This window comes from Tenebrio molitor, chromosome 1 (genome assembly GCF_963966145.1).
Source record: "Tenebrio molitor chromosome 1, icTenMoli1.1, whole genome shotgun sequence".
Lineage (NCBI taxonomy): Eukaryota > Metazoa > Arthropoda > Insecta > Coleoptera > Tenebrionidae > Tenebrio > Tenebrio molitor.
In genome coordinates this window covers 36,690,170-36,717,197 of record NC_091046.1, presented here as the reverse complement: position 1 = coordinate 36,717,197, position 27,028 = coordinate 36,690,170, and the positions used below count along the sequence as shown (strand labels likewise).

At 33.4% G+C, this 27,028-nt stretch overlaps 1 long non-coding RNA gene across 1 annotated transcript; it reads left to right on the top strand.

The window, feature by feature from the left end:
- Positions 1-23,677: 23,677 nt before the first annotated feature.
- On the top strand, positions 23,678-25,039 carry LOC138141456 (uncharacterized). Its single transcript, XR_011163159.1, has 2 exons — positions 23,678-23,897; positions 23,955-25,039. It is a non-coding gene; the product is annotated as an uncharacterized lncRNA (long non-coding RNA).
- Positions 25,040-27,028: the final 1,989 nt, after the last annotated feature.

Genomic DNA, 27,028 nt, shown 5'->3' with positions numbered 1-27,028 from the left:
AACTCGTTCGTGTGTAAATTGGGCCTTTTCTGGCACTCGTGGGCCTTTAAAACGCTCGTTTCACCCACTCATGACCAAAAAAGCCCAATTTACACACGAACTCGTTAAATAAACTACTTGTCTTGTGACACACCTTTTTACCGCGAATTTAGGCAGTTAAAAAGTCGGGTTACATGTCGCCATGTTGCTATAGAAACGACATCAATAAAACAATTCATTTTGAAAAAAATTGTAGAAATGTCGGAAGAATAGTATGTACGATGTTTCAGTTCCGTATACTCATCCAGAGTTATAAATTGTGTAGTATCGAATTTGAAACCTGAAAAATCGAAACGGCAATTTGAAAAACGTTACAGTGACTTTAGAGACTGGTGTAACAAGAAGAATATAAAAACGGTGTCGGAAAACGTTGTATTGGCTTACTTACTGGAATTTATTTATTGTGCAAGGTAAGTGTTAAGTTATGTTATGATAAGTTGCATCATCTGCCCCTTTTTAGGTCATTTTATGTTACGCAAAATTGGTAGTAAAAATGCACTTCGCTCTCACCCTCATGGTGTCGTTGGTAGTACCTTGCGACTAAAGTCCTTGCGACACTACCCTCCCTTACAGCCCCCATTGAGCAAACGTTCCCGCCGACACCACACCATCGAGGAGACGCCAACCGACGCCTACAAAAGATCAACACCCAGCCAGAAGATTTGCTTCTGCATCAGGGACTCAACTTCTCTAACCTCTCTCCTAGATACACTGTTTACTTTTTGTGACTTGTATTTAGTTAGTTAATTTGCTAGAAATAAACAGCGATTATATTGATTCCCACATGCTTACTTTTACGGCCGTCGTCAAGGCAACGGCTGCGAAATCCAATTTCGCTGCCTGCTCTAGGCACGCCAAGTGCTCATTTCGCGTACGCTTGCACACAAATGAATTTACTGTAGGTTAAATGGAGCACTCTTAAACAGCTTATTTTTTTTTAAATTAAATCATATAATTGGTTTAGTGATTTCTTCGATAGAAAAAAAATTAATAAACATACCTATTGTTCAAAGAAAAAATAGCAGATTTCATTTATTTGTCAAAGTAGAGCAAAGTATAATTAATCAACGTAAGTACATAACATTTTTGATTTACAATAAAAAAAAATCCGATAATAATGCGGAATCTGGAAAGGTGCCCCGAATGCTTGTAGCGTTTCCACGTTGAATAGCAAGGGAAATCCTTTCGAAAAGGATTTTCTTTGATTTTGAACCTCTGATTCCGCAATAAGTCGGTTTCCGATGACGTTAATGAAATCGATGGCTTCTTTGCACCAAGGGCCTAAGGTTTCAAGGCTTAAAGCTTTAAATATGTAATTTGACGAAATAATTGATGAACTATATTTGCTATGTTTACGTTTGCAAGTCATTTCAGCGGCAAAACCTGAAACTTCAGAAGTTTTCAAAACGTAACTGTCTGCAAGTGTATCTACAATAGTAACGTCCCAAACTAAAGGTTGACCTTTAATCCATGGTACTAAAGTCATCCCATCTGGGCGTTTTCCATCATCCTGAGACAGTCCGTTTGGTTCTAAAGTTGAATTCACATGAATAGAAGTCAAAGACCTGTTGATAATAGAATTAATTTCAGTGTGTCTGGAAAATCTACCACTGCTTTTTGAACAGCTTAGACCGTGGATGTCAATTTCGTCAACTTTCCCATTGCATTTGCAAATATGAGGTGTACAAATATTTCAATCCAATCTTAAATCAATACAAACTTGGAAGGAAGTGTTATCTAAAAGAGTACCAATATTAAGAGAAGGTATTGCATGTAACCAAGATCCTGATTCTCTGCATTGCAAAGACTTAAAACGAGCCAAATCTCTAGGTAAATTAAAGATTAAATCATTGGCAATTATTCGTTTGATATTGATATTATCCCAATTCTTCTGAAATTGTCGAATTGTTAGTCTTTCGTTCTCATTTTCTAGATCCCAGACTACTAAAGCTTCATCATAATGGTGAATAATAAGCTCATTATCCTTTGAATTTAGTAATTGAGAAACAAGCTTTTTAACACCATGAATTGAAGATAGGAAAGCAGGGAGGCAAATATCGGAAATGCGACGAATTCCCAGCCCACCAAATCTTATCGGTAAAGTGGACTGACACCATTGTAAATCAGTTAAACGCAAATTAAGTATTCTCTCTAAAGAAGACTTTAAAGAAGAATCAATTGAATTAACACAATTAGAAAATTTCCAAAATGGAGTTGTTCTTAATAAAAAAATTAAATTTTGGTATGAAAAGGCAGTTCTTGATTAAAGTATAAGCCACGTGTTTGCTAAGGAGTTCAGCTTTGTTTAAAAGATTTTCAACGGTAATTATAGTATTTCCGACAGTGTTTTTGAAACCTTTCTTATCGTATTGATCTTTTTGTTTATATAGTCGAAGAAAAAAGTAGTCTACAGTAAAGTTTTAATTATTCTTCGTAAAAAGACAAACTTCATATTGAAATTACTGTGTTTATAGCAATACATGAAAGTAGAAACATAATTTTAAAACATTATGAAATTTGCGGGCAAAGCCGCGGGTAAAAGCTAGTACTTAATAACTAATAAGCAAGCTACTTCTCTTATTTATATTCTCAAGCAGATGTTTCAATGAGAAATGAAATATGTAATCGAAATCTGCTGCCATAGGTTTGGTTTTCTCTAATTTTTGACGGATTTTAAATGCTGCTTCATTTGCGTGTTTTGATTTTATTTTAATTAAATTTTATTTAAAGATTCTGTCTAACAAATCACTAAACCTGTTATATCATTTAATTTAAAAAAAATAGGCTTTTTAATGATGCCCCATTTAATCCATGTTGTCATTTAAAAAAAATCAAGTTGGCTTTGTATTTTGAAAACTTAGGAATATTTTTTTTATTTTTAATTTGATAAGTAGCTTTTAATGAGTCGTAAGTGCTTTTAAATTTTCAGGACGGAGCCGGTTCCATACATAATCGCAATCCTGTATACCGTGGAAGTTTCTATCTTAAGCGCCCTCTGCTAGTGAGAGGTTACATTAACTGCTCACTTACAGAAAACATTTAATAACAACAAAATTGTTAGCAAAGTTTCCAAAGTGTTTTTCTTTAATTGAAGAAATGTTTCACAAAAGATCCGTTCCCGTTCCTAATTTGTTTGAAATTTTCTAGATGGTACTTTATGAACGCTCCAACGGCTCCAACTTATTCATTTTCTTGTGGGGAATAATTTTATTACAGTGTTTTTCTTTTGGTTTTCCTCTTTTGTCAATTGTATTTCACTATTTCTCAAAACTATTTCCTATCTCTATTAAGTGTCGAAGTGACGTAAATTATTTACGACACTTAAAAGAGGAAAACCAAAAGAAAAACAGTGTACTGATAAAATAACTTCTTCACCATGTAAAATTTTATTTAACAGGAAGAAAACAATTATATTACTTACAAAGCGTGGCTACAAAAAAGATTTTTAATATGAAACAATAAAATGCGTTCTAAAATTTATTTCTTAATTATTTATGGTTTAAAAAGAACTTAAACTTGAACTTCTAAATATCGATTAGAAAAGCTGTCGCCAAAATACTAAGGGTAAAGAGAGAGTGTTAATTTAATTTATTTTGTATTGTTACATTTGTTGCATGTTTTATTTGTACGGTACGTAGCAAAATGATAAGTAAGATAATAGATAATTTAATTTATAAGAAGTGAATTTTTTAAGGTAAATTCTTGGAGTTCAATTTAATTCTTCGACGCGTTAAATATCATAACGCCACAAAAAATATAGTGATAGTAATAAAATAAACTTGTTGCCCGATACAATTGTTGTTGTAGACAACCCATAGAAATCGATTCGACAGAGCCGTCATAGCATTCCCATATCTAAACGGCTAACTAAAGAAATTAATGTTATTTCATTCTGAGAAAAGCCTACACAATATAGTTTCTCATTTGGTAGGTAAACGTTCCGAAAAAAAAGTAAATTCGTATCTCGTGGGGCTTAAGTAATTAACAATCTCGCCTAGGCGAAACCGAAATGATTATAACCAAGGCCTTTAGTTGACGTAATTAGGAATTTTTATAGCCTCTGATATCTCTATAGTCGGTGTCAGAGCAAAGGCGTGGACGGCGTAGCACTCGGTGTAGCATGAAAGAACGGCATTGGTCGAGCAGGTGGCCAGGTGCACGATGCTCAGCCCCTCGACTGATTTGTTACCTGTCACCTTGGATCATCACCGCATGATGCTCATTGATGTCTCTATCTCGATTTCTAATTTAACCATAACTAAATTATAATTACCGGACCTATCCACAACAATATTCAACTAAATAAGGATACCAGAAAAACCCACGCGTTGCCAGAAGCATCTTACATAAGTTACAACTAATATCAAAGCTAGCTTTCTAGGAATTTTTAATTCTTTAGGATACAACCAATTAGGGCTGAGTTAACAGACGGACAACCATGCGAGGTGACCCAACCGGCTTCGGGCTACTTCTAACAATATTGTGTTCGTTATAATTTGACAACTAAGCACGGATCACTTTTGCTGCTATCTTGTTAGATGATAGAAAAAGTTTACAATCTAGTGGAGTTATTGGTCTACGAAAATCTAAATGACTTCTTACACCGTGCGATCAAAAATCCAATTTGGCCATAAACACTAAAATTCCGTTCGTAGATTAGTTCGTACGAATACAATGGTTAAAATAGAAATGGATCAGGTTTGTCGGTACGGTAACACTTTAATCGTTATCGTTATTTCGATTTCATTCCGCTACAATCCAACATTATTAAAAAAAAAGAAAAACAAAGTTCCCGTAAGCTTTGGCCCACTTTCAGTTTGACAATTAGGTACAATCATACGAATCAATCTACGAAACAACTTTCGTTTTCAACCACTAATTACTGTTCTAAATTTCTGTTCTATTTATATTTAAATTTTTTTGTGTTGCAGGTCGATGTGTGTGATTCGGATGTCACACGTTCTAGAAGTTAGAGCCTTCACGTCGCATTGTAGTTAAAGATGGCGTGTATCTACAAGTTTATGCTTTACCGACCCTAGATAAGACAGATATAGGAGCATAGTAGAAGTCGTATTTCTGTGGCATAATAATATCGCATTACAACACAGGATGCACGCATTTTCTTCTTTACTAAGTGTGGCTACTGCAATAAACGTAATGTAAACCGGTACAACCTACGCGTCACAGAAGCGGTTAAATGTAGATATCATCTAATCTGGAAGCTCTAAAGTCGACTGTCTTCTAAGCCCGACTTGACCCCACAATGTCTGATCTACGTGATTTACATACTTTTTACCATGCAATAAATTACTTTTTCAAACAGTGTAAGTGCTAACAGGGTTGCCGGTTCACTATTTTCTAAGAATTTTATAAAGAGTGGAGGTAAAATAGTTTGATGATAAATGGTCAGGTAACCGAGTGAATCAAAATAATCCCTTAAAACAGGTAGATATAGAACAGGAAGTGTGAGTTCTATGAAACACAAAAAAAAAGAATAGAAAAAGACGGTGAAAAGAAAAAAGCTGAGCATGAAGGATATATTTAATACGTGTATGAGAAATTGGCAAATTGACAGAATGGAATTATGGAATAGTATAAAGACCAAAAACATGATTAAAATAAATATGTGAAACATTTTTAAAAAATACACCTGCAAGGCATAAAGTATTTTTTTTAAATTTAAGAAACGTGACACCTGTTTTTGAAGATAACGTGCAGAATTTCTTCTAATAAATGAATACATTTACAAATAACTACTGAAATTTTGATCTATTTGAACACTAAAAATTATAAGGGAAAAAACAAAATAGAAAAACTAAGGGCCAGTTTACAGAAGCGAAATCAAATTCGAGATTAACTGAACACGTGACCAGATTGAACCAATCGAAGTTGCGGATTCATGGGTTAATCGCGAATTAAAATTTAATTCGAATTAAATATTTAATTCTCTTTCTATAAACTGGCCCTAAAAGATACATTTTTGAAAAGATTATGTTAATATGGTACTTTCCCTCCACCACCCGGCGGCACGGCAATTTTGCCGGAGTACATACACTATTACGGATATTACTATCAAGTAATAGTGCAGTGCTGATCAACATAATTACTGACGTCTCGCCTCCACATTTTGACTTTGTTGTGTTTTATTATGTTCTGTGTCAATGTTAAGGAACTTCCTCACGATATGACATCAGTATAATAATATACCTACCAATGTGTTCCCTAAATCCAGAATTTTTAAATTTTTAAAAAGAGATTGCGGTACTATTCCCGTTGCTGAAATTATAAGTGGTAAAATCGAAATTTTTTCTAAACACCAACTATGTATATGTCTGTGTTATATTATGTGAATTTGGAACAGTATGTATTATTATTATATTATTAAATATTAATTTGATAGAAAATTTTAATGAAAAAAATAATGTAAGCTTTAATGTATATCTGGTTGCCTACTTCGCAAAAGCATATTTATGAAAAAATAATTAAAATGAACTAATTTATGTCTTTGGATTCATTACAAATGGTACTCAATATTTTTCAGTTAAACAATAATGTGGAATCAATATTATGCAAAATGAAGCCCTCAATACTTGAGCAACTTCTGAACAATTTAGCGCTTAATGCACACATTCAGTTATTGTCCGTAATGTATTCCACCGATTTCAAGAATTCAGGAATTTAAATGTATTGTTCATTTTGTTGCTCTTCTCCACATTAACTTTATTACAATTTTATTATCATTATCAGCAAATAATTTTTGACATGAGAAACATAATGAAGCAGCACTCAAACTTGAGCAAAGATTGTTGTAAGTCATTTTTCTATTTCCATCATGATTATTGATTATACGTCGTAACAGTCTTTATTAAATTAAATTTCTCATAGAAAAAAAGTGATAGTAGAGACAAACAACAGTAAAATTAAAAACACGATCATTAATCTAGCTGAGCCACACCTTAAAAGGATGAAATAAAATGTGTGTTAATCTGTTAATCTAAAATCATACGTATTTAGATACAATTAACGAAATACATAATAACGTAAAGCAAGCAGCTAATTAAGAATGATATATTTATTTTGAATTAGCTAGGATTTTCAGTTATGTGTAAGTGGCGATATAGTAATTTGTCTTAATAACACTTATGCACATCAATTATTAAATTTGTAGTATGCTAAGTGAGAAATAGCGGTCGGGAGGATAAAAATAAAACACCAAATAAGTAATTGCCAATACGAAGCATCGTCTTCATCTCATTCCGAATTAATGTATAGCAAATGCACCGTGATGTGTGTCCAAGTAGCAGCACCAACACGCAAAATTGTGAGCCTCTAATTATATTTCCCGCCGCTCATCGATATCTTTTATCTGAACCGCAAGATCAATTCAAAACGTGTGGCAAACAGCCCACCTACAAAACAAACCCTTTGTGTGTTGTGCACTTGAACGAAACCAAATAATACTAAATCGCTCTATTTCCAAGAACATCCAGATAAAAAAGAACTGTTTTTCATGTACGGCAATAATTAAACAATAAAATTATAAGCTCCTCTACGAGCCGGCGTTATCCTTGAACCGACGCGCCTGTAAAGCGGCCGCATGATATCGGTAACAACTTAATTTATGGTTAAAAGTCTTCGTCGATGGTTAAAAGAAAGCTTTTTTGTCGCTACTACGGCCTACTTATCTAACAGATACCTAAGATGATAGTCATATCCTGCCAGGCCCAATTCACTAAAAAACTTACGCTCCTACAATCAACCTGTCATTGGCGTGTTCCAAACCACAAGATTTGGCGTCAGTTAAAACACAAAAATATAGAGGTGTTCAGAACACAGGACTGGACTGGCCCAGTTGCAAATTACACCAAATTTACACTTTTTAAGTCGCGAGAACAAACACGATTTCAAGAGTGAGCCCTTATCGAATGGATGAAGTAAAAACACTGAAAGGGTTGGACAATGTGGTTTATTGTTAGGACTTGACTCACAAAATTAAAATGTCACGCTGTTATAAAAATTATATAAAATTATTTCTAAATAAAGACAAGTTATTTTCAAACACGCGACTAAGCAATCCAAATGTCGCTGCACAGTTGAAGCTACTTATTTTTTTGCAGCGAATTCATTTATCTTTAGAATGATGGCAGAAAAATTGGAATTATGGAATTGCTCAATAATTGCAAAAGCTATAGACGTTGACCATATGTCAATAAGTCCTGTAATACTTGTAGTTAAAGACTATAATTTCTCAATTTATTTGCAGTGATGTTAAAAGTTTTGCAATTATTATAACTTGAGAAAGATTTGGGACAATTTAACAATTAGTATCGAGACATCATTTAACCTGGAAAACAATGCTGAATAAATTTCTTTTTAAACGAGTGGTATAACGAATTGCCAAGGAAAAAACTTCACAGGGGTAATTTCAGCTGACCATAAAATAGCATAAAATTTGAACGTCTAGAGTTTTTACAATTATTGAGTCATCCCAAATTTTCTATCGTCATTTTAAAGATAATTTTATTCACTATAAAACCTATATCAGAAATTGAAAATCTGTCCATTAGTTTACCAACAGGCAACTTCAATTGTGTGGCGACATTTCATTGCGTGTTGTATTGCGCTATCGAGCATTCTTATGGCGTTATCACGAAAGTATTAGTCCTACAGAAATTTAGCATGTGAATAAATGTATTCTCAATTTAATAAGCTATAAAATATATAATACGTTATTTTCGCGTAGGATTAACATAAACCAGTATTATCTGAATAAAACATTTCTTTTGACATTTCACCCCCTCGTGGACCTACATCACTGTGCCTCTTAATCTACAGGGTATCTATAAATGATTGTCTGGTCCAGCTTGCTATGAAAACATGTCAAATTTTAAATGTGCCGCTTTACGTAGAATAAATTCGTCGCTGAATGTCACATTTTCAGGTTAGGTTGTTGGGTAAATCTTACCCTCACAAATTTTGTTTAGCTCTAAAATCTGAAATATTTGCAATTTGTATTGAAAAATACAGATTTTTGATGTTTACTGACTGTTATAAAACACATAAGGAACGAAAACTGGATTGAAAAGCGCCAATAAAATGCCATTAATGTTAGAACGTACAGTTAATAATAAATTAAATTGGGCATCTGTTTCAAAAAGGCGGCACAGTAATATTTTTTCCAAAGCTGGCTTGACTAAACTAGTATAGAAACATGTTTCGAATTTTCTCCATCATGTCTGCTGGACAACTGACTCTATTGTGGATTTTTGTTTGTTTGCCGAATTGTTTATTATGTGTTTATCTACACATCAGTAGTAGTTTATAATTCGTTGGTTTTTCTTCGTATGTGTTTTAAATAAAACATTTCTGTATGTTTTACGTATTTTAATATTAATACATAATTAATAAATTACGTCCTTGTTATTAATACAAAGATTCGCATTTTGTTTAATTTATTCGTTTTACTTTTCTCAATTGAAAATTTGAAAGGACCCAATTTTTGAGACCGGCTCTGGGTACAGGTAGCTTCGCCACCTCGTAGTCTGTGAACTTTCGGCGCTTATAAATAATGTCGACCGCAGACGTGTATTTTTTCCGCCATTCAGAAGAAAAAAGTACGTTAAAAATAGCCACCCAGTTTGTTTCTGCCAAGATTCGAATCAGTCCTTTCCAAATTCATTATAATTGTCGGGAAACGGGGGGTAATGAGAGGCGGACGCTTTCTGCTTGTAAATCACCGAAGAGGTTTGCCGAATAAATCGGCAATTATTCAGGCCTCACGTCAACATATATTATTGAATATAATTGAGTCATTTTCGTAGATTGCATCAAACATGAACCGACCATCATTTAGCGTCCGACAACTTAACAACCGAGGTACAGTTTTAGGTGAGCCTTTTATTTTTTAAAATACCGGTCGCCCCGGTATTTTATTAAAATTTGTACGTTGCGTGTCCAAAATTGAATAAAGGTCGTTATACCGCGGAGGCATAAAAAATAATTACCACATCAATAACAATGAATAACTTATTGTTCTCCTTTTTGATCGGATAGGTATTTTGATGGCTTGCTCCCAAAACGGTTTTATTGCCATCACATAAAAAGTGGGACAGTTGAGCTGTTTCGTTGGTCAATACGCGGGTGATAAAACAATTTCGACCAAAACAGAAACTTTTGCATCAAACTTATTTATTAAATTAAATTAGTTATCTGCACATTAAAAATTCTTTTTCACTATCGTCCACGAATGGAACAATTTTGTTGTTAATTATCGTCCATCTAGTGCCAAGTTCTAATGTTTTGATTTTTTTCTAATCTTGTTATTTTTGTAATCCAGAAACATAAGAAGCGCAGGCTGAACTCATTTCATTTTGTTCTCTAATACGTTATTTGAAAAATACGAGAAAACCTATCCTATCTTATAAGACATATAGTCCATTTTTCAATTATCGTCCGATGAGGTTAGATCAAGAAATCGACATGCCCTGTGTCTGCTTTTGACATTTGACAGCGGCGTATGGTGCAACCAATTATTTGAAAATGTATGTAGGCAACATGAGACAGATGTCATTACAAACTTCAATTTTTGAGATTTCAAGTTGTGTTATTTCGTGCTTTTTTGGTTTTTCTTTACATTTTGTCTTTCAGTTCTTTTCAGAACTCTTTTGATAACTAAGTATTTATCAAATGTAATAGGTAAGATATATTAAAAATTGTTGAAAACAACACTAAACAACCAGGTTTGGATTGTCTTTCTTTCTTCCTAGATTTTGTTTCGTGTTATTTTTGGCAAGATTAATTCCAGAATACAAACTTTAGCGTAATTATTTATTTATAATAATTAAAACCAATTTGAGAATTTGACAGGAATAGCGTGAAATTTTAATTACTTTTGACAGATGACAGAGCAGATGAAAGCAAGCGCTCTGATTGGCTGAACACGTACGTTAGATGTACCTGGGAATTAATCGATGTAATGAAATATAAAATATATTGAAAGAAATTTACTTTATTATAGTGAAAATAATGTAAGAAGTCCCATGTCAAAAGTGACACTGGCGCTAATATTTCTGTAAGTACACTCAAACCAAAAAATTTAATTTTATAGTAATAGTGTGGCTATTTTTTTGCACATTAAATAATGTCTGTGTTGAACATTTATGTATAAATTTCTAAAGTTTCTTACCTTTTTGACATCCTGCAAAAATGAAAATTTAGAGTTTGGATTGGTTTGAATTGTTCAAATGAATGACAACCCTTAAATGCAGATTTGTTCTTTTGAATGTAGTTTCAAATTTTTGCTCACTACCATAGAAACATTCAGTAGCTCGCATTTTTGCCGCGGGACTTCTTACATTATTTTTACTATAATGAAGTGATTCTTACTTTATTAAAATGTGACGTTGGGGTCAAGCTTTTCAACAATTTTATTGAAAAAAACCTTTCAATATATTATTAACAAACATTTTGTTGACACTGGACATAGCAGGAAAAAATTGTAATCCTTGATAATGGAAAGAAATTTTAAAATGACATCAACTACCAGAATTTACTAAGGTACGAATTTACTGTAGGTACTTATTTTCACATATTATATCCCAAGTGCAAAATTTTTATCGGAAATTTTTTTGCTAATGAACGAAAACATCCATAAATGAGGTCAGAAGACAATAATTGGTCTTCTGACCGAATAATTTATGGATGTTTGAGTTCATTAACAAAAAAATTTCCGATATTAAAATTTTGCACGAGGGGTATACGGCTGATTATTTCCTGAATAAAATGAAACCAAACGCATTATTTCCAATCCTTTTTATTCAAAATAATAAAAAAAATCAGGTACCGAAATTTTTTATCAGATTATTGCACATGTGCATTTTAGAGAAATTTTTTCGGGTTATTTTTTGATTTCTTGTTTTGATTGGTCAATATTTGTCACGCAATTGGTTGCTAAACACATGAAGGAAATAATCAGTTATAATACCACGAGTAGTCAAAGATTGTCGAATATTTTTGTAGTGGTATCACGAATGGTCATTCGCTTTATGAACACCATGAGTGCGTAGCACGAATGGTGTTCAAAAGCGTAATGACCATAAGTGATACCATCGGAAAAATATTCTACTATCTTTGACTACGAGTTGTATTCAACAGACTATTCAATGAACCAAATCAATGATTAAAATAAAAATTTTCAAAGCTAGTTCGCAAATCTGCGTTACACATGATTTCATTGCTCAGTTAACTTCGTAAGAAAGTAATAATTTCTTTGAATAAAAATAATAATCAAGGTTTGTTTAAAATATTCGCCTCGACCACTAGTGGAATAGTCAGTTATATTTTCACGAGTGGAATATTCGCTGGAATTTTCTGTTGCTAGGCTACGAAAGTACATGTCTGCTCTTTTATTGCTTAATATTTGAAAAATAACAGGTGAATTGAATAGTCACTAATATTTTTTAGTCGTATCGAATGTGTAAATAAAAATCTGATATAGTGCTTTGAAAAATGTTATCGTGTGATACAATACATTTCAGATCAAGAATGCTTTCTTTGGAATGTCATTTGCTGCTCCGTTTAAATACATTGATCTGCAATTTATTCGCTCACACGACATATGTTACATTTGTCTAAGTAACAAACAATTGTAAGGTTGATCTTGCGTGGGTTGCGAAAATAATTTTCTGTCATAAATGTCTTTGTTCCGTAGAATAAATCATTTTGCAATATTAGACTTTAGATTGTACAATTCACATTAGCACAATCTTCTTGGAGAACTATTTTTCAAAAAATGGAAGGTATCCTTTATCGGTACATCGAGTAAGTCCCTGTTTCTATATTTCACTAACCTGTAAGACGATCTTTCCTTTTGATGTATTCTTTCACAACTTAAATGTTGCCTTATCCGTATTTTTAAAATCTAACTCAAGAGGAATTTGAGAAAGATTTGAACCCGTTTAAGATTTCAATGTTCATCGTTTAATTTTGGTTCCTTTTAAATACTGCAGTAAATGGAGTCTTTTTGTACGTCCATCACATGTTGATACCAACATCCTACTAAGAATTTGCTTTAGCTTTTTAAAAATAATGACGTAAACAACATTAAGCCGCAGTATGAGAGGATCGGTTGTCGTGAAGCAACCTTTAAATTAAGCCTGGCTCTTAATTGCTGTTCCCGACTTGTGAATATTGGTGCCTGGTGGGTGTCTAGTCGGTTTGAGGTAATAAAAATACAAATTAGTTTCTTGTATCGTCCGCGAGCAGGTAACGTGAAATTAAAAGAACCCACCTCGGCTTTTTAGGGGTCCGAGATAATTTTCGAACCCAATTCGCTTCTTTACGAGTTTCTTGTTAGTCGAATTTTTTGTGGTCTCTTTGTTATTAGATCAGCAAACATAATTTTTTTAATTTGTCTAATAGTTAATTTCTGCGGTCGAGTCCATCAAACGAAACTAATAAAACTCAAAGAAAATCAGTTCATTTGTCGTGAATCTTGTTAGAGCTCCGTGGGATATTTATAAAACGAAAACTGTTGCCAACTGTCAAAACAAAACCAGATTTTCTTAATGGCATCTAAATAATTACAGGAAATTAATAATGGGAAATGACATATCGCGCTCCCTGCCATCACACATCAAAGGCCGTCTTCACGTTTCAAAATAACTTCGTCAAAAGGAGAGAGCCGCGTTCAAATAAACGCCGCTAATTGGGGTAAATAGGTCAGATTAGTTTTCGGGCAGGCTGTAATTGGCGAAAAAGTGGATGGTCGGATTTTTTAAGAGATAGATCTGTTAAGTCACATGCATATGCGCGTGTTGAAGCCAGATGCGGCCGGAGCCAAATATACAATAATGACTTCCTGTGGAGAGACAATTATATACCTCAGCCAGGATCAGTTCGGATACAAATGGAAATGATGATTTAGCAGATAATGGACTATTATCGAGATTGCAAATGGGGATGCAAAATTATAGGCGTGGGATTGACCAAATTGCGCAAAAGAAAAACACCAAATTGATTCGTCGTTCCCGGTATTTATGCAAAATAGAAGTGGATACTGATTAAGTAATGCATCGGGGATATTTACATAATAATTCTATTTTAACTGATTATTCAATCTTTCTACGTGCCTCCGGAATACAAATGCGACTGGAATAAAACGCGATTTTCGACCAGCAATAATGGTTCTTATAAATTAAAGAATGGTTATTAAAATTTGAACATTCTTCCGGACACCAACATTTAAGCTTGTTTTATGAATTTAAAACTTCTTGGTACTTAAGAAGATGAAAGGGCGGTGGCCGAAATCGCCTCGGGTGGCGAGTGCAAGCTACCAGACAACAGAAATTACGCCTTATTTCTGCCTTCTTGCAAATTTGCTAGTGCTACTGTGCTCCTCCCGTACAGTACCATCGTAATAAATTACAAAAAACATATTACATATTATATTGCCAGTGCATACTGATTAGCCAAATGTGCATTGCATATTTCTGCAATCAGAAATTCTAATTTTCAAACTGTAATTGAATTTCTAACTAACTAAACATATCTTCTGATTGTTCTGATTATGCCGTTGATTGTATTTTCTTATTAAAATAGGTAGAGTACTTTCAAGTCGAGAAATACATGGGCGGTCCTGTGATTTACGCGACAACTTAGGCTGGACATCATGTGGTATGTACTTTTCACTTCGAGAGTGCTCTAAGTTGCAGGTTACATTTCCTACAAGTCAATTTTCCAAAATATGATTATAAAAAATATAAGAATGTTAAAATTAAAATAAACAAGAGCATGTGCTATATAATTCTGACGTAATTAAAAGTAAAACTAGAATATGAGATTGTGAATTATATATCTACTCGTAGAAAAAAGACGAAATATACAACAATAAAGATAATGAATAAACGATAGTTAGCTAATAAAATTGAAAGCGATAAAAATGTAATAACTAGTTATGTACGGAACAATACTGAACTGGAAAATGATAGCATTTTATTGCGTTGTTATATGAAAACCACACTTTTCAGTCTTGTGGTATGATTCTGAATAATAAATATTGTGTTGTTGTTTGCGAATAGGTTCACAGGTTGGATTAATTTGTTTGTGTGCGGCCTGTTGTTTCTCTCAGTTAAACGTGACGTTTTAATCAGCTTCGCAAAGTTCATTTAAGAATTTTCTTTCATTTAATAAACATTTTCTCGACTTGCCCTTACATCTTCCTTGAAAACGTATTACTCGTGTTAGTGACATGCGTTAGTTGGTGAGGAAACCAGCATTCAACTCTTCTTCAAAGAGGAATTGGTTCGTTGTGGTTGTAGCTGGAGCATTGTCACTAAAAGTGCAAGAGCGAGGCAAAAAATTAATCTGAAAATCCGGGACCCTCGATGACTGGACGGCCCTGTTTAGAAATAATCTCCTAATCCCAGAGTGTTCGTGGTCGACTTTGGTTGTTTCCCTCTCACAGCTACACACACACTACGCGATCCCCATATCGACACCATGTTGTTAATATATAATCCTCCTGACAGCTGGCTCACTCTTCATAATATCCACAAAGCCAGTTTGGTTTGATGTATCACCTGGGAGGCTACGCTTCCTAATATCACCCCAAATATGGGATAATTTTCTCTCGGCCGCTACCTTTTCCAAGTCATTCTGTCAGCGAGGGTCTGTTTTCATGTGAGAGTACTACAGAATGTAACGGTTTTCATGGTTTTTCTTTTTGATGAAAGAAAATAAATGACATTAAGACATAAAAACGTTAATTGAAATAAAGCACTTTTCCAGATTCCGCATTATTATCGGAAATTTATGCATTGTAAATCAAAAATGTTATATAATTATGTTATCAATACAATTTTTACTTAAATAATAAAAAATTAAAACACAAAGCTTAAATCCAGAAAAAATAATAAAGTAGCTAATTGTAAAACTAGGTTATTGTAAATTAAAAGTGATGAGTTAAATGACTTTGAAATTGATTAAAAAGAACTGTCACACAATTATCTTTGTTTAAATTTTTCAGCTTTTCCCATTTAACAGCCATTAAATTTTAATCAAACTCAACATGCAAATGTAATAGCAGTAAAAAATTCAACGCAAACGGTATTAATATTTTAAAAATATGTTTGAGTTGGTATTCGACAGCGTATTGATAAGTAAATATTCAGCAATTCTAAAAATGTGTTAAATAAAGAACACATTCCCAAAGATAATTGAGTAAAAACAATTTTTAGGCACCCCTAATAAAAGCGGTAATTTTACGTACTCACAAGAAGACGAAAAGTAATTCTTTTACGGACGCTGATCGTGGCGCCATCTGTTTATGTGTTTAGTAAGTTAGCAACGACAAAACCGATAATAATTGTCCTGTCACAATCAATTATGTAAATAAGTAATTGAATTGCATTGCAAGTATGTAGTAAATTTCTAGTTTTGTTGGCAAGCTGATAACAAACACCAGAGAAAAAAATTGTTAATATGTTCTAATAGATTTATCTATTTGAAAAAGGTATACAGGAGTAATAATGGGCCTAACAATGTCCCGATGCAACCAAATAAACAAATTTCTCAAACGAGTAGATACCAATTGATCTTTTTATTTTTTAATGAATCCAAGACTGCTTTTATGAAGACAATTTTCAGTTGTCATTACGCGACATCTGTCATGTATTTGTGTTTAAATAAAAATAACCTAAAAAATGTACATTAATTTAAATGTCAACTTCAACTAGTGATTTGAGCTTGAAATATTTCATTTGTAATATGACAAATTTCATTGTAAATACACGTAATATTACACATGGAAATTACATTACATTACATCAAATGTAATATTACAATGAAATATTAATGTAATTTTTCTTGTAAAATTACATATAAATTACAGGACATTATAAACCAACTAAAACCAGAATTGACTAAATTCGGACGTCGATGGTGAATTCTGGGAATCACTGACTCGCTGCGACTTGCATGAATTCTTAGTTTCTTACGTCCCGTCATCATTAGTGATTCTTATAAGGGTATTCACGTGTTGCTTTCGTAAGTACGTAAAATTACACAAAAAAATACGAAATCCGAAACTTGTGAACGCTGTCTTGGCATAAAAAATACACAATATTATTAGGAGTGACTTGTGGTTGTTTTTGTGTTGCCGTTGACTGTCGTGAGGCTATTTTAAAAATTTTAAATTCATGAGCAAGAAGAGCAATGTAAAACAGGGATTAATATCGTTGATTATTAAAAATGAAGTGCTCATAGTCGTAAATCTTCATTATTATAAACTTTACAACCCACCTAAACCAATTGCAAGTGAAAAAGCAAAAGTTCCAATAAACTATAATAATACAATTGTAATATTTCATGTAATATTTCATGTAATATTTCTTGTAATATTACTTGTAATATTACATGAAATATTACATTTGTAAAATACAATTTTCAAAATTACATGTAATTTTAAAACACTAACTTCAACTATGTTTTATTTTTCTTTAAATAAATACATATAAATGATGAAAATATATAACAAGTTGCGTTTCAATGTTTGTAAGGCCCATTATCACTCGTAAATAACCCTGTATACAAAATAAATTTGTAATTTTTCCACTCATTTTGCTTTGCTTTGTAGTTAGTGCGGTCCCTAACAAATTTAATGTGCACCTCTGCCAAAAAGTGCCTTTTGTTCTCGCCTGTTTTCAATCCTCGTCTGCGCCTCGGACAGAACTCAAGTTCGGACGAAAAAGATGCACTTTTTGGCCTTAATACACAAATAACTACTACAAGTGACGTTCAGTTGACTTTAATTAAAGTGATAAGAGACAAGCAAATTTAAAAGAAGACATTGTTTATTTTTGACAATTATCTATATTTTAGGAAAGGTGAATTTTAGATGTTGCCGTTATAGAAATTCCAGAGACACCTTATGAGATTAAAAGTATATACAGCAGCTTTTAGGTCTGATTGTGGTAAGTTAAATGTGATATATCATTATTCTTTTTATAACTATAAGACATGGCAGTACATAGTCGGAAGCAGTTTAAACAAATTGTTTTATTACTTAATTTTTTACAAAATAAATGGTCTAAAATATTTTGTTTGTATTTAAGATTGCTGGGACTTTAGCCATTACAACTTTTTAAGTAGGTAAACGCGACTTCCAAATTTGTGCAAAGAAATTCTTACGCCTATCCGATTTTGTTTTTTTAACATTCTTATTTAGAAGTAGGTATTTACTTTTAATGAGTGTTCCTTGTGGTAAATTTTTCACGTTGCTTTATTGTTTTCTCCTTGCTTCTTTTTCAACCTTCAATTTTAAATTAATCAATGGCAGAAGGCAAATAATGCGAAGAAGCCATACTCATGTCAAAAAAGGACATCATGTGAAAAAAGAAATCAATATCTTTGCTTTCTCTTAAATATGTCCGACCGTTCACTGTCATCTTGCGAAGAAAAGAACACATTACCATTTTCACCAACCGCTCACCACACTCTTCTTTCTTTATATTTAGAAACTGTTCATTGCCAGAGCGTACCCGTCAACACGATGAAAGTATTTTTCCATAAGAATATCTTTGGATTTGCCGCCACTCGGGTTTCATTATGCAGAATGGAAATCTTCTCCCAGTTCAATCTTTTTATTTAAGAAACACATCACACAGCTTTGATCTTTTGCGCAAATCTTAGAAACACGTATTCATCAATTCTTTCTTTGTAAAAAAGTTCAATGTCAAAATTTTTTTACATGTGCAAAAACAGTTCGTTCTTAAAATTTCAAATTCGCAATGTTAAACCCAACCGAATTTTTTGCGCGGACACGCGGTATATCTTTCTGTGTATATACCATTCACGATGTTTTGGCATAAGGGGAGGCTATGATTTTATTTTTTAACGTTGGATACATGTTTGATTTCTGTCATCTCTGCTGTCACTAAAGTGCCTGACATGCGGACCTATCAAAATGAACGTAACATGTTGCCGAATTTACCGTAATCATAATCAAGAGACTTTAAAACGTATTGATGGTGTTTGTATTAGACTGCAGAACATATTTTCAGTAAGTTACAATGAAGTCAAGTTCTTTTTTTTTTTGTGTATAAATTGAATCGTAGGTGAGTACAAGATAAATATGTACGAGTAGCACGGATAGTGAAGGAAGAAACAACGACCCAATTGAAAGGGGTTTTGTAAGACCTATTATAACTTTGCGATAGTTGTGAATGGCTTGAGTCTATTTTGAAATGTACTCCTGAAATTTGCCAATATTTTTGTAAATATTGTGAGGAACTTATTTCGGAAGATTGGGCAAAATTAATGTGAAATCTTTCATTTGAAAACGTTCTTCCTTTAATAATTTCATTAGGAGAATCTGACTCGGAATTTGATTGGGGTTTTGATGCAGGTAATGATGATTCAGAATTTTCTAATGAAATTATTTAAGTTGAATAGTTTTGTTCTTTTTTGTCATAGACGATGGGTGTGTAAATATTTTGCAGAAAGATTCGAATAAAGTAAGGCTTAATAAGTAGGTACAAGATTTTATACAATCTAGTTCTAGGAATGTTTTGGCTAAAATGAAAAATTCATTGAGAAGTTACTAACTGGTTGGTTAGGACACTGTATAGGTGGGTTATCTAAGTGGTACATAAATTAACAGGAGCCTGTTCAAGTCAGTTTCCTGTTTTGTTAATTTGGATTAAAAATGTGTGAGTACTGTTATATTGCAAACTAGTAAAACTGACAACAATGCACTAGATAATGACGCAGTTTATAACCTCAAATTTAGAAAAACATAACCTAATTCAACAGACAGCTTTACTGCCAACTTAAATGCACTTTTTCCATGGCCTCCCCTTATGCCAAAACATCGTGAATGGCATATACAGGGTGTTTGAAAATTGCTAGTACAAAAAAAAACTGTGGCATCTGGAAGCCCTAAGAAATCCAAGAAATCAATTTTTAATTTTTTAAAACAAAAGGGATAAAGTAACCCTATTCCTGCATATTCTACGCCTCAGGCGGGGCAATATTTTTTAAACCTTGGTAACCAAGCGTGATGATCGTAGTGATAATGAAGGACTATACAACAATATGAAAAATTTATATTTTTTTGCAAGATCTTGGCAACCACAGATTGACAGTATAAGAACATCAAATTTTTTATTTCGTTATTGCTTAACAACGTGAAGTGTCTTTTTAAAATACCTTAACTCAGTGGTGCACTAACAATTTTAACCCAATTTTTAGTAATTTTTATCTCGAAAACTAGAGGATTTTTATTAGAATTTTCTTTTGCCGATGACTTCAACTCACCATCCCCAATTACCAGGTTTTTTTGTACTAGCAATTTTCAAACAGCCTGTATATGCCGTTCACGATTATTTTAAACACGCAGGAGGCCGCGATATTTTTTTCTTAGATTGGCGTCAGGTCCTGTCATATGACGTTTCGTTTTTAAATATTCGCATTGTTGTCAATTCCGTCATTAATTTAGTTAATACGAATTTACCCAGAACTGCCCTACAAATATGTATGTTTCATTTCACTTACAATTTTACGATTATTGTTCCTAATGCGTTCAATTATTTAAAAAATGTAACAACTTGGGAGCAGTGTTCGGTTGAATTATAACCTAAAATAGATTTATTAAGACAAATCACAATACTGCCAACTAAAATGTCAGATTTTCATAGATAGTCCGAATTTGAAATAATCGTGAATGGTTTATAAGTAAAATTATTTTTCACTTTTGAATTTTTAACTAGTCTGAGTAAAGTTAAAAAAATAAATAAAAATCGAAATCTATGATTTCTTGATTTATGATGGATGATTCATCTCTAGAGGAGATAACAAAAATTTCTTCACTTTTAAAAAGGACTATTCTGGATATTTTTCAGTTCAGGCAGGAATAATTGTTTTCTCTAATGTAACAGTTAATATTGGGTGATTCAAAATGATTGTGGATAAGTATGGCAACTATGTGCGAAAATTTATCTGGCAACTGTGTGGGTGGGGTATAGTTGACATTTGTATGACATTGCATTTGATTTTTTTTATAACATTGCACATTAACTTGACAATTTTCAAAATTGCGCGACTATGAACTGTCAAAGAAATGTCAACTCCACCCTACCCACACAGATGCCACATAAATTTTCGTACATAGTTGCCATACTTATCCACAATCATTTTGAATCACCCAATATAAATATGTGTTAGCTAAACCTAATATGATTCCTTAATCTTTAGAAGGAACAAAATTGTAGCTACCCATAGTGACATGCTGTATTTTCAAAAGTAAAACTAATAATTACTTTTTGCTATTATGTTTTCGTAATTAGCAAGCACATACTAAACTAAATTAGCTTATTGCGCCCAGAAAACATTTTGGTTGTTGATCGCTTTGATATGATTCTTATCAATTCTGCACACAAACAACGCAAAAAGTGGGGTCAAATTTAAACAGCTGATCCGTGAGTAATACGTGGTGCGTTCACAATCGACCCTTCAACGCCAACTTTGAGGAGAAATTTAAATGAACACCCGATATAATAAAATAATGTATTTCCTCTAAAGATCTATTGTAATGCCTCTGAATTTATGTTCAATACAGCAAAAATTAAGTGACAGACCTATCCAGTCATTCTTTATTATCATAATTAAATCAAGTTGTGTTTGAAGAAAACTTCTGCGGTCATGGATAGCCACCTTATTTTTTCGCATTGTCCCCAACAAAGAAACATCCCTCAATTTTCGTCACAACGATGTTTCATCATCAATCAACTGTTGCGACGGCTAAGTGGGTATATCCTTCTGAACATTCGACTCGTATTAAAAATGTCGACAAATTGTTCGCAAAAAATCAAATAACTGTCCATAACTGTCACGCTTCAATGAGTTATAAATTATAACTAATTGCGGACTAATGATTTGAAATATATGGTAGGCAGTGTGCAATCGATTACAAGTTGAAACCATTGCTAAATTGTGTGGCGAACTTGTTCTTTTACTTTGTCTGTGTAATATAAAATAACGAGATACAAGTACAAGCGTAACGAGAGGACGCATGGTAGCGGCGGTTACGTGCCTGAAACACATGTTACATTTTTATCAGCGCATCATTACCGTTCTAAGTGGACAACATCTAATGAAGTTGCCTTGTTTTATAATAGCGAGATTACCAGTTGCTCAATATGAGGATAACGAGCCAAACGGTTTGAAAACATGAACTCGCCCTTATTCTCGGCTGAATAATCCCTCATATCTGCTGAAATTATTATACCTAATTGATCGCTGTGAATGGAGCTTTTGTGCATATTTTAAGAGAGCTTCACGCTGTTCGACAGAAGGAGAAGACAAAGGGATACCACGCTGGTATTGTCGGCAATCGCAATTACACTGTGTGGCGACGGAATTTTCAGGAGATAGGGCGGAGCACTCCTTCAATAAAAACAAACCCTTTTTTTCATTCAAATGAGTTCTCAATACGTTCGCACTCCGTTGATTTTTCATAATTCACAATAAATCACGTCGTGGATTGTACCACATGCACGGCAACGGATTTTGTTGTTAAAACAATCGTATTGCAATCAGAGAACCTATTTGCATGCAATCGTTTATGGCGTGAATTAAATTTGTTGTGATTTAATCTGAACAATAACAATAGAAATGGCATGTGCTCCGCCTGAATGTATTATGTATGTTTCGTTGGTTTTGAATTAATTGTTTTCTATGGGCTGGAGACTTTTAGCACTGACTTAATCTGAATTGCCTCAACGACATTTCCTTCACGATCTTAAAAAAAAAATCATTGCGCCATTGGTAATGGCGGCTGAAATGCCAAGACAGAAAGACATTTAATTTGACAATTGATCGGATAGCGTAATTAGAAATTTAAATAAGACTTTGTGAGAAAAACAATTTTTAGTAAAACATTATTATGAAATATTTTTATAAGATTTATTGACATAGCAAATTTGAGAGGCACATGTTGCGAATGACATTAAAAAGAAAGAACCGTGGCACTACATACTGCAATCGAGTCTATTTTTACACGCTTTAGTATAATTAAACCTTTTTTTATAAATAAATGACCCAAATCACTTACTCATCGCAATAAAATCTACTTTAAAGACTTGATAGTTTTGAGAATCATAAGGAGTGATATTACTTACATCCGTTGTTATATACTACCGGAAGAACAAAAAAAAATGCCATCAAGGATAGCTATGAAAAAGAAAGTGCCGTGTCTTTGATTAAGAAATTCGTCATGCATTTGTGGGATCCTGAAATGGGTTATTTAAATAAACAATTATAGGTATTATTGCATTTTTTCTCTGCAACGTACAGTGCACAAGCGCAGTATGGACTGTGTCATAGCTATCCTTGATGGCATTTTTTTTGCTCTTACGGTATAATTAAATGAAGATCAAAAATTTCGTCGTAGATTAATTTATACGACAATATGGTTTTCCTTATTGTAAGGAGTTTCTACTTAATAGTATATTATAGGTATAATTAAGAGTAGAAGTGACTTTTTTGTGCCAAGCCCAGAGATTGAAGACCTAAACGCAGTTGAAGTCGACAACTGGGCGAAGCACAAAAAGAGGTTCTATTCTGAATGATATACATATACCGAGTGACTATAAATGATTGAAGGAAAATAGTGGATTGGCAACATTGATGGAGTTGGTAGTCCAAATCTTCTCGTGCATCATCTGACAATCGCTTCTATTTAGGTTAGGTTAAGTCACGAAGTACATTGGCGTTGAAAAAAAGATTACAAAACAATCAACAAACTTTACTAGATATTACAAAATACAGCTAAAGAAGATGTTCAAAGTGTTGACCACCTTGCTGTAAGCAAAGCTGAACTCTGTTTGATAAATTAGTGAAAACATTAATTAACATTTCAGGCCCCACATTTCCTATTGCTTCTTCAATCGCATGCTGCAATTCTTCCAAATTGTTAATAGGATTGCGAAACACAACATTCTTTAGATATGGAAACAAAAAGAAGTCCAGTGGGGTCATGTCAGGTGACCTACTTGGCCACAAACCTGAGCTAATTAAACGTCCTGGGAAAAACTCTTCTAAATAATTTATTGTGGCCCGTGCAGTATGTGCAGTGGCAGAGTCTTGCTGATAATAGCCGTTTGTGAGTTCGATGTCGTCAAGTTGATTTAAAAATGGGTCTACAAGAAGCCTTCGGTATCTTTCCGCATTAATTGTTTCGTGAAAAAATATCGGCCCAATAATTCGCCTTCGCGACATTGCAACCCATACGCCGATTTTAAGTGGGTGCAGTGGCACTTGAATTATATTATGTGGATTGTGATCAGACCATGTTCTGTAATTTTGTGAGTTTATGAACCCAGACAAATGGAACCATCCTTCATCAGAAAAGAAAGTGATATCTTGCTGGTCAACATTATGAAGCAAATTGTTGTTATACCAATTACAAAACTGGATTCTTTGGAGGTAATCAGGAGGGTGAAGTTGTTGGACCATTGTAAATTTGTATGGGCGTAAATGCAAGGATTTTTTGAGGATCTTTCTAGAGGATTCATAACAAAGTCCTGAAAAGAGGGAAAATGTAGGAAATGTTAAGAGAACAGGTCATTTGTCAATGGGAACCTATTTGTTGGGATAAACGACGTATCGAAATGTGAGGATGTTCCTCAACAATTACTTCAACATTTTGCACAACATCAGGTGTAGCAACAGTGGGACGACCAGTAGATTTACCTTTTCCCACATTACCAGTACTTACAAAGCGTTCAACTATTCGCCCACAGTGTTGTGCAAAATTAGGATATTCGATTTGTTCTTCAGGATAGGTTTCAACAAATTGTTCATAAGCTGACTGCTGTGAATACAGCCAATGGCCATTTTCATTTTGCAATCCACTGCGAAAATAGGCCATTACAATAAATGTGTTGTGCTCTATTGTAAAAACCATTTTTTAAATAAAGTTCGAAACTGTCGATTTAGATCTTTTTGACGTTTGTTTCAATTTTGAAAGTTGCGTGTGTCATACCAACGATGTTGCCAACTAAAGATTTCAAATGTATCGCCAACATAACAAAATAATTTTCAATCATTTATAGTCACTCGGTACTATTTTATCTTTAAGCGGATCACAAAAAAAAATCGAACATGAACTCACTTATTTATTTTTCTTTTCCTGCAGTTACAATCTTCAGATTTTAAGGCACTAGTAATTTATACTTCCCTTGTTATTGGTACTTCAAGTTTCGATAATACTTATTAGTAAAGTCTACAATGTTATTCATTCTGTCCGATGTACTTCCTGCAAATTTCCACATTTACTTCAGATGTTCGCTAAATACAACAAACGTTATCAAAACGTAAATAGCAAACGATTACAACTTACAACTGTTTACGTATTAACATTGAAGGGCAATCTTGCGCTATTTTTGACATCTGTTTGACATCCGATCTGATATCCATGGGCAGTTGGACACGCCCACAAGTCTCACAAAGGGCGGTTCGTCTTTAATCACAGTCGAATCGATTAATATTGGATAATAGAGAGATATTGCATTCAACCTTTATTTAAGTAATAGGTTAATAAATGATTGCGCTATGAAATAACGCTACGCTTTAAAGGGATAGTGATTTAAAGTTATTGCAATTTATCAAGGCGTTAACGTTATCAAAAGACAATGCAAAGTTGACAAGTAGTGTCAAAAATGAACGAAGCTGCAATTTTAGGTGGTGCGAATGACGATGATATTGAAAAATTAGTTCATCACTTTATTTCTAACTTATTTCGGTCAAATCGTATTCAAACTTTTTTGAATTGTCAAACTGTTGACATACGAGAAATGTCAAAAATAACGTTAACGTCTTGCGAAATACGTTCGCAATTTACGTAAAGCCCAATCGTTATTACCGTCTACGTGCTAAAAATTGACACTTAGATGTCAAAATAACGTCTTTCGTTATATGACACTGCAATATCTCTCTATTAATTTCGTTATTTCGCTTTTTTATAGGCTTTATCTTAATATGGGGATAATTTATTTATTAAATATTTCGTGTATTGATCGTTGTAATTGATTAATAAATCGTGACAAATACTTCAAATGACTTTACATTTAACCCGGTCGAGCCGCCTGTGGGACGCTTCTAGTCCGAGGACTTGAAGTACTTCTACTCCGATCAGAAAAAAATGAACCCTTAACTGTCTCTATGGAGACACACAAAGGCCCGATTTTCGACCGCTTGAAGATAAATGCTATTTTTCTTCAAACGTTCGTAAATTATGACTTTATCCTGTTGCATTGATAATGCTAAAGTGTCACTTCATTGTCATGACATCTAACGAGCTGACGAGCGGCAGATAAAGTTATTATCTCCGCTGAGAGCGGCAGATAAAGTTATTATCTCCGCTGAGGGCGTCCGTGAAGTTATTATCTCCGCTGACGAGCGGCAGTAAAGTAAAGCTAAATCATTTGAAATTCCTACCTGGTTTCTTAACATGTCTTAAATAATTTGTTTGGAAGGTTTGAAGAAAAAATAGTATATGTTATTCGGAGCAAAAATGGTTTTATGTGCTTTGGCTGGTTTGTCTGCCTCACTGCGTTCGGCAGCCAATCTGCCAGCCGCAGCACATAAAACTTCATTTTTGCTCCTCATAACATAATATACTATTTTTCGACCTTTAAATTGTTATACGTCACTTTAATCGTTGCAATTGCTCTGCAATTCCGTAGGTATCAGCAGGTATCATTAAATCTAACATTTTTAGAGCCACATATTTCAATTTCTTATTCGTTACGTGTTATAAATAGTTTACGGTGTGATAACAAAACAGTGTCAGCAATTTAAAATGATGAATCACAGTTGACTGTTTAACCGTAATTTCCCTAATTTCATCTAACATAAATGGTGGAAAATAATGACAATCTACAGCAAAGAGATGAAGATAACAATAAGATGTGTCGAAGATACAATAAAAGAA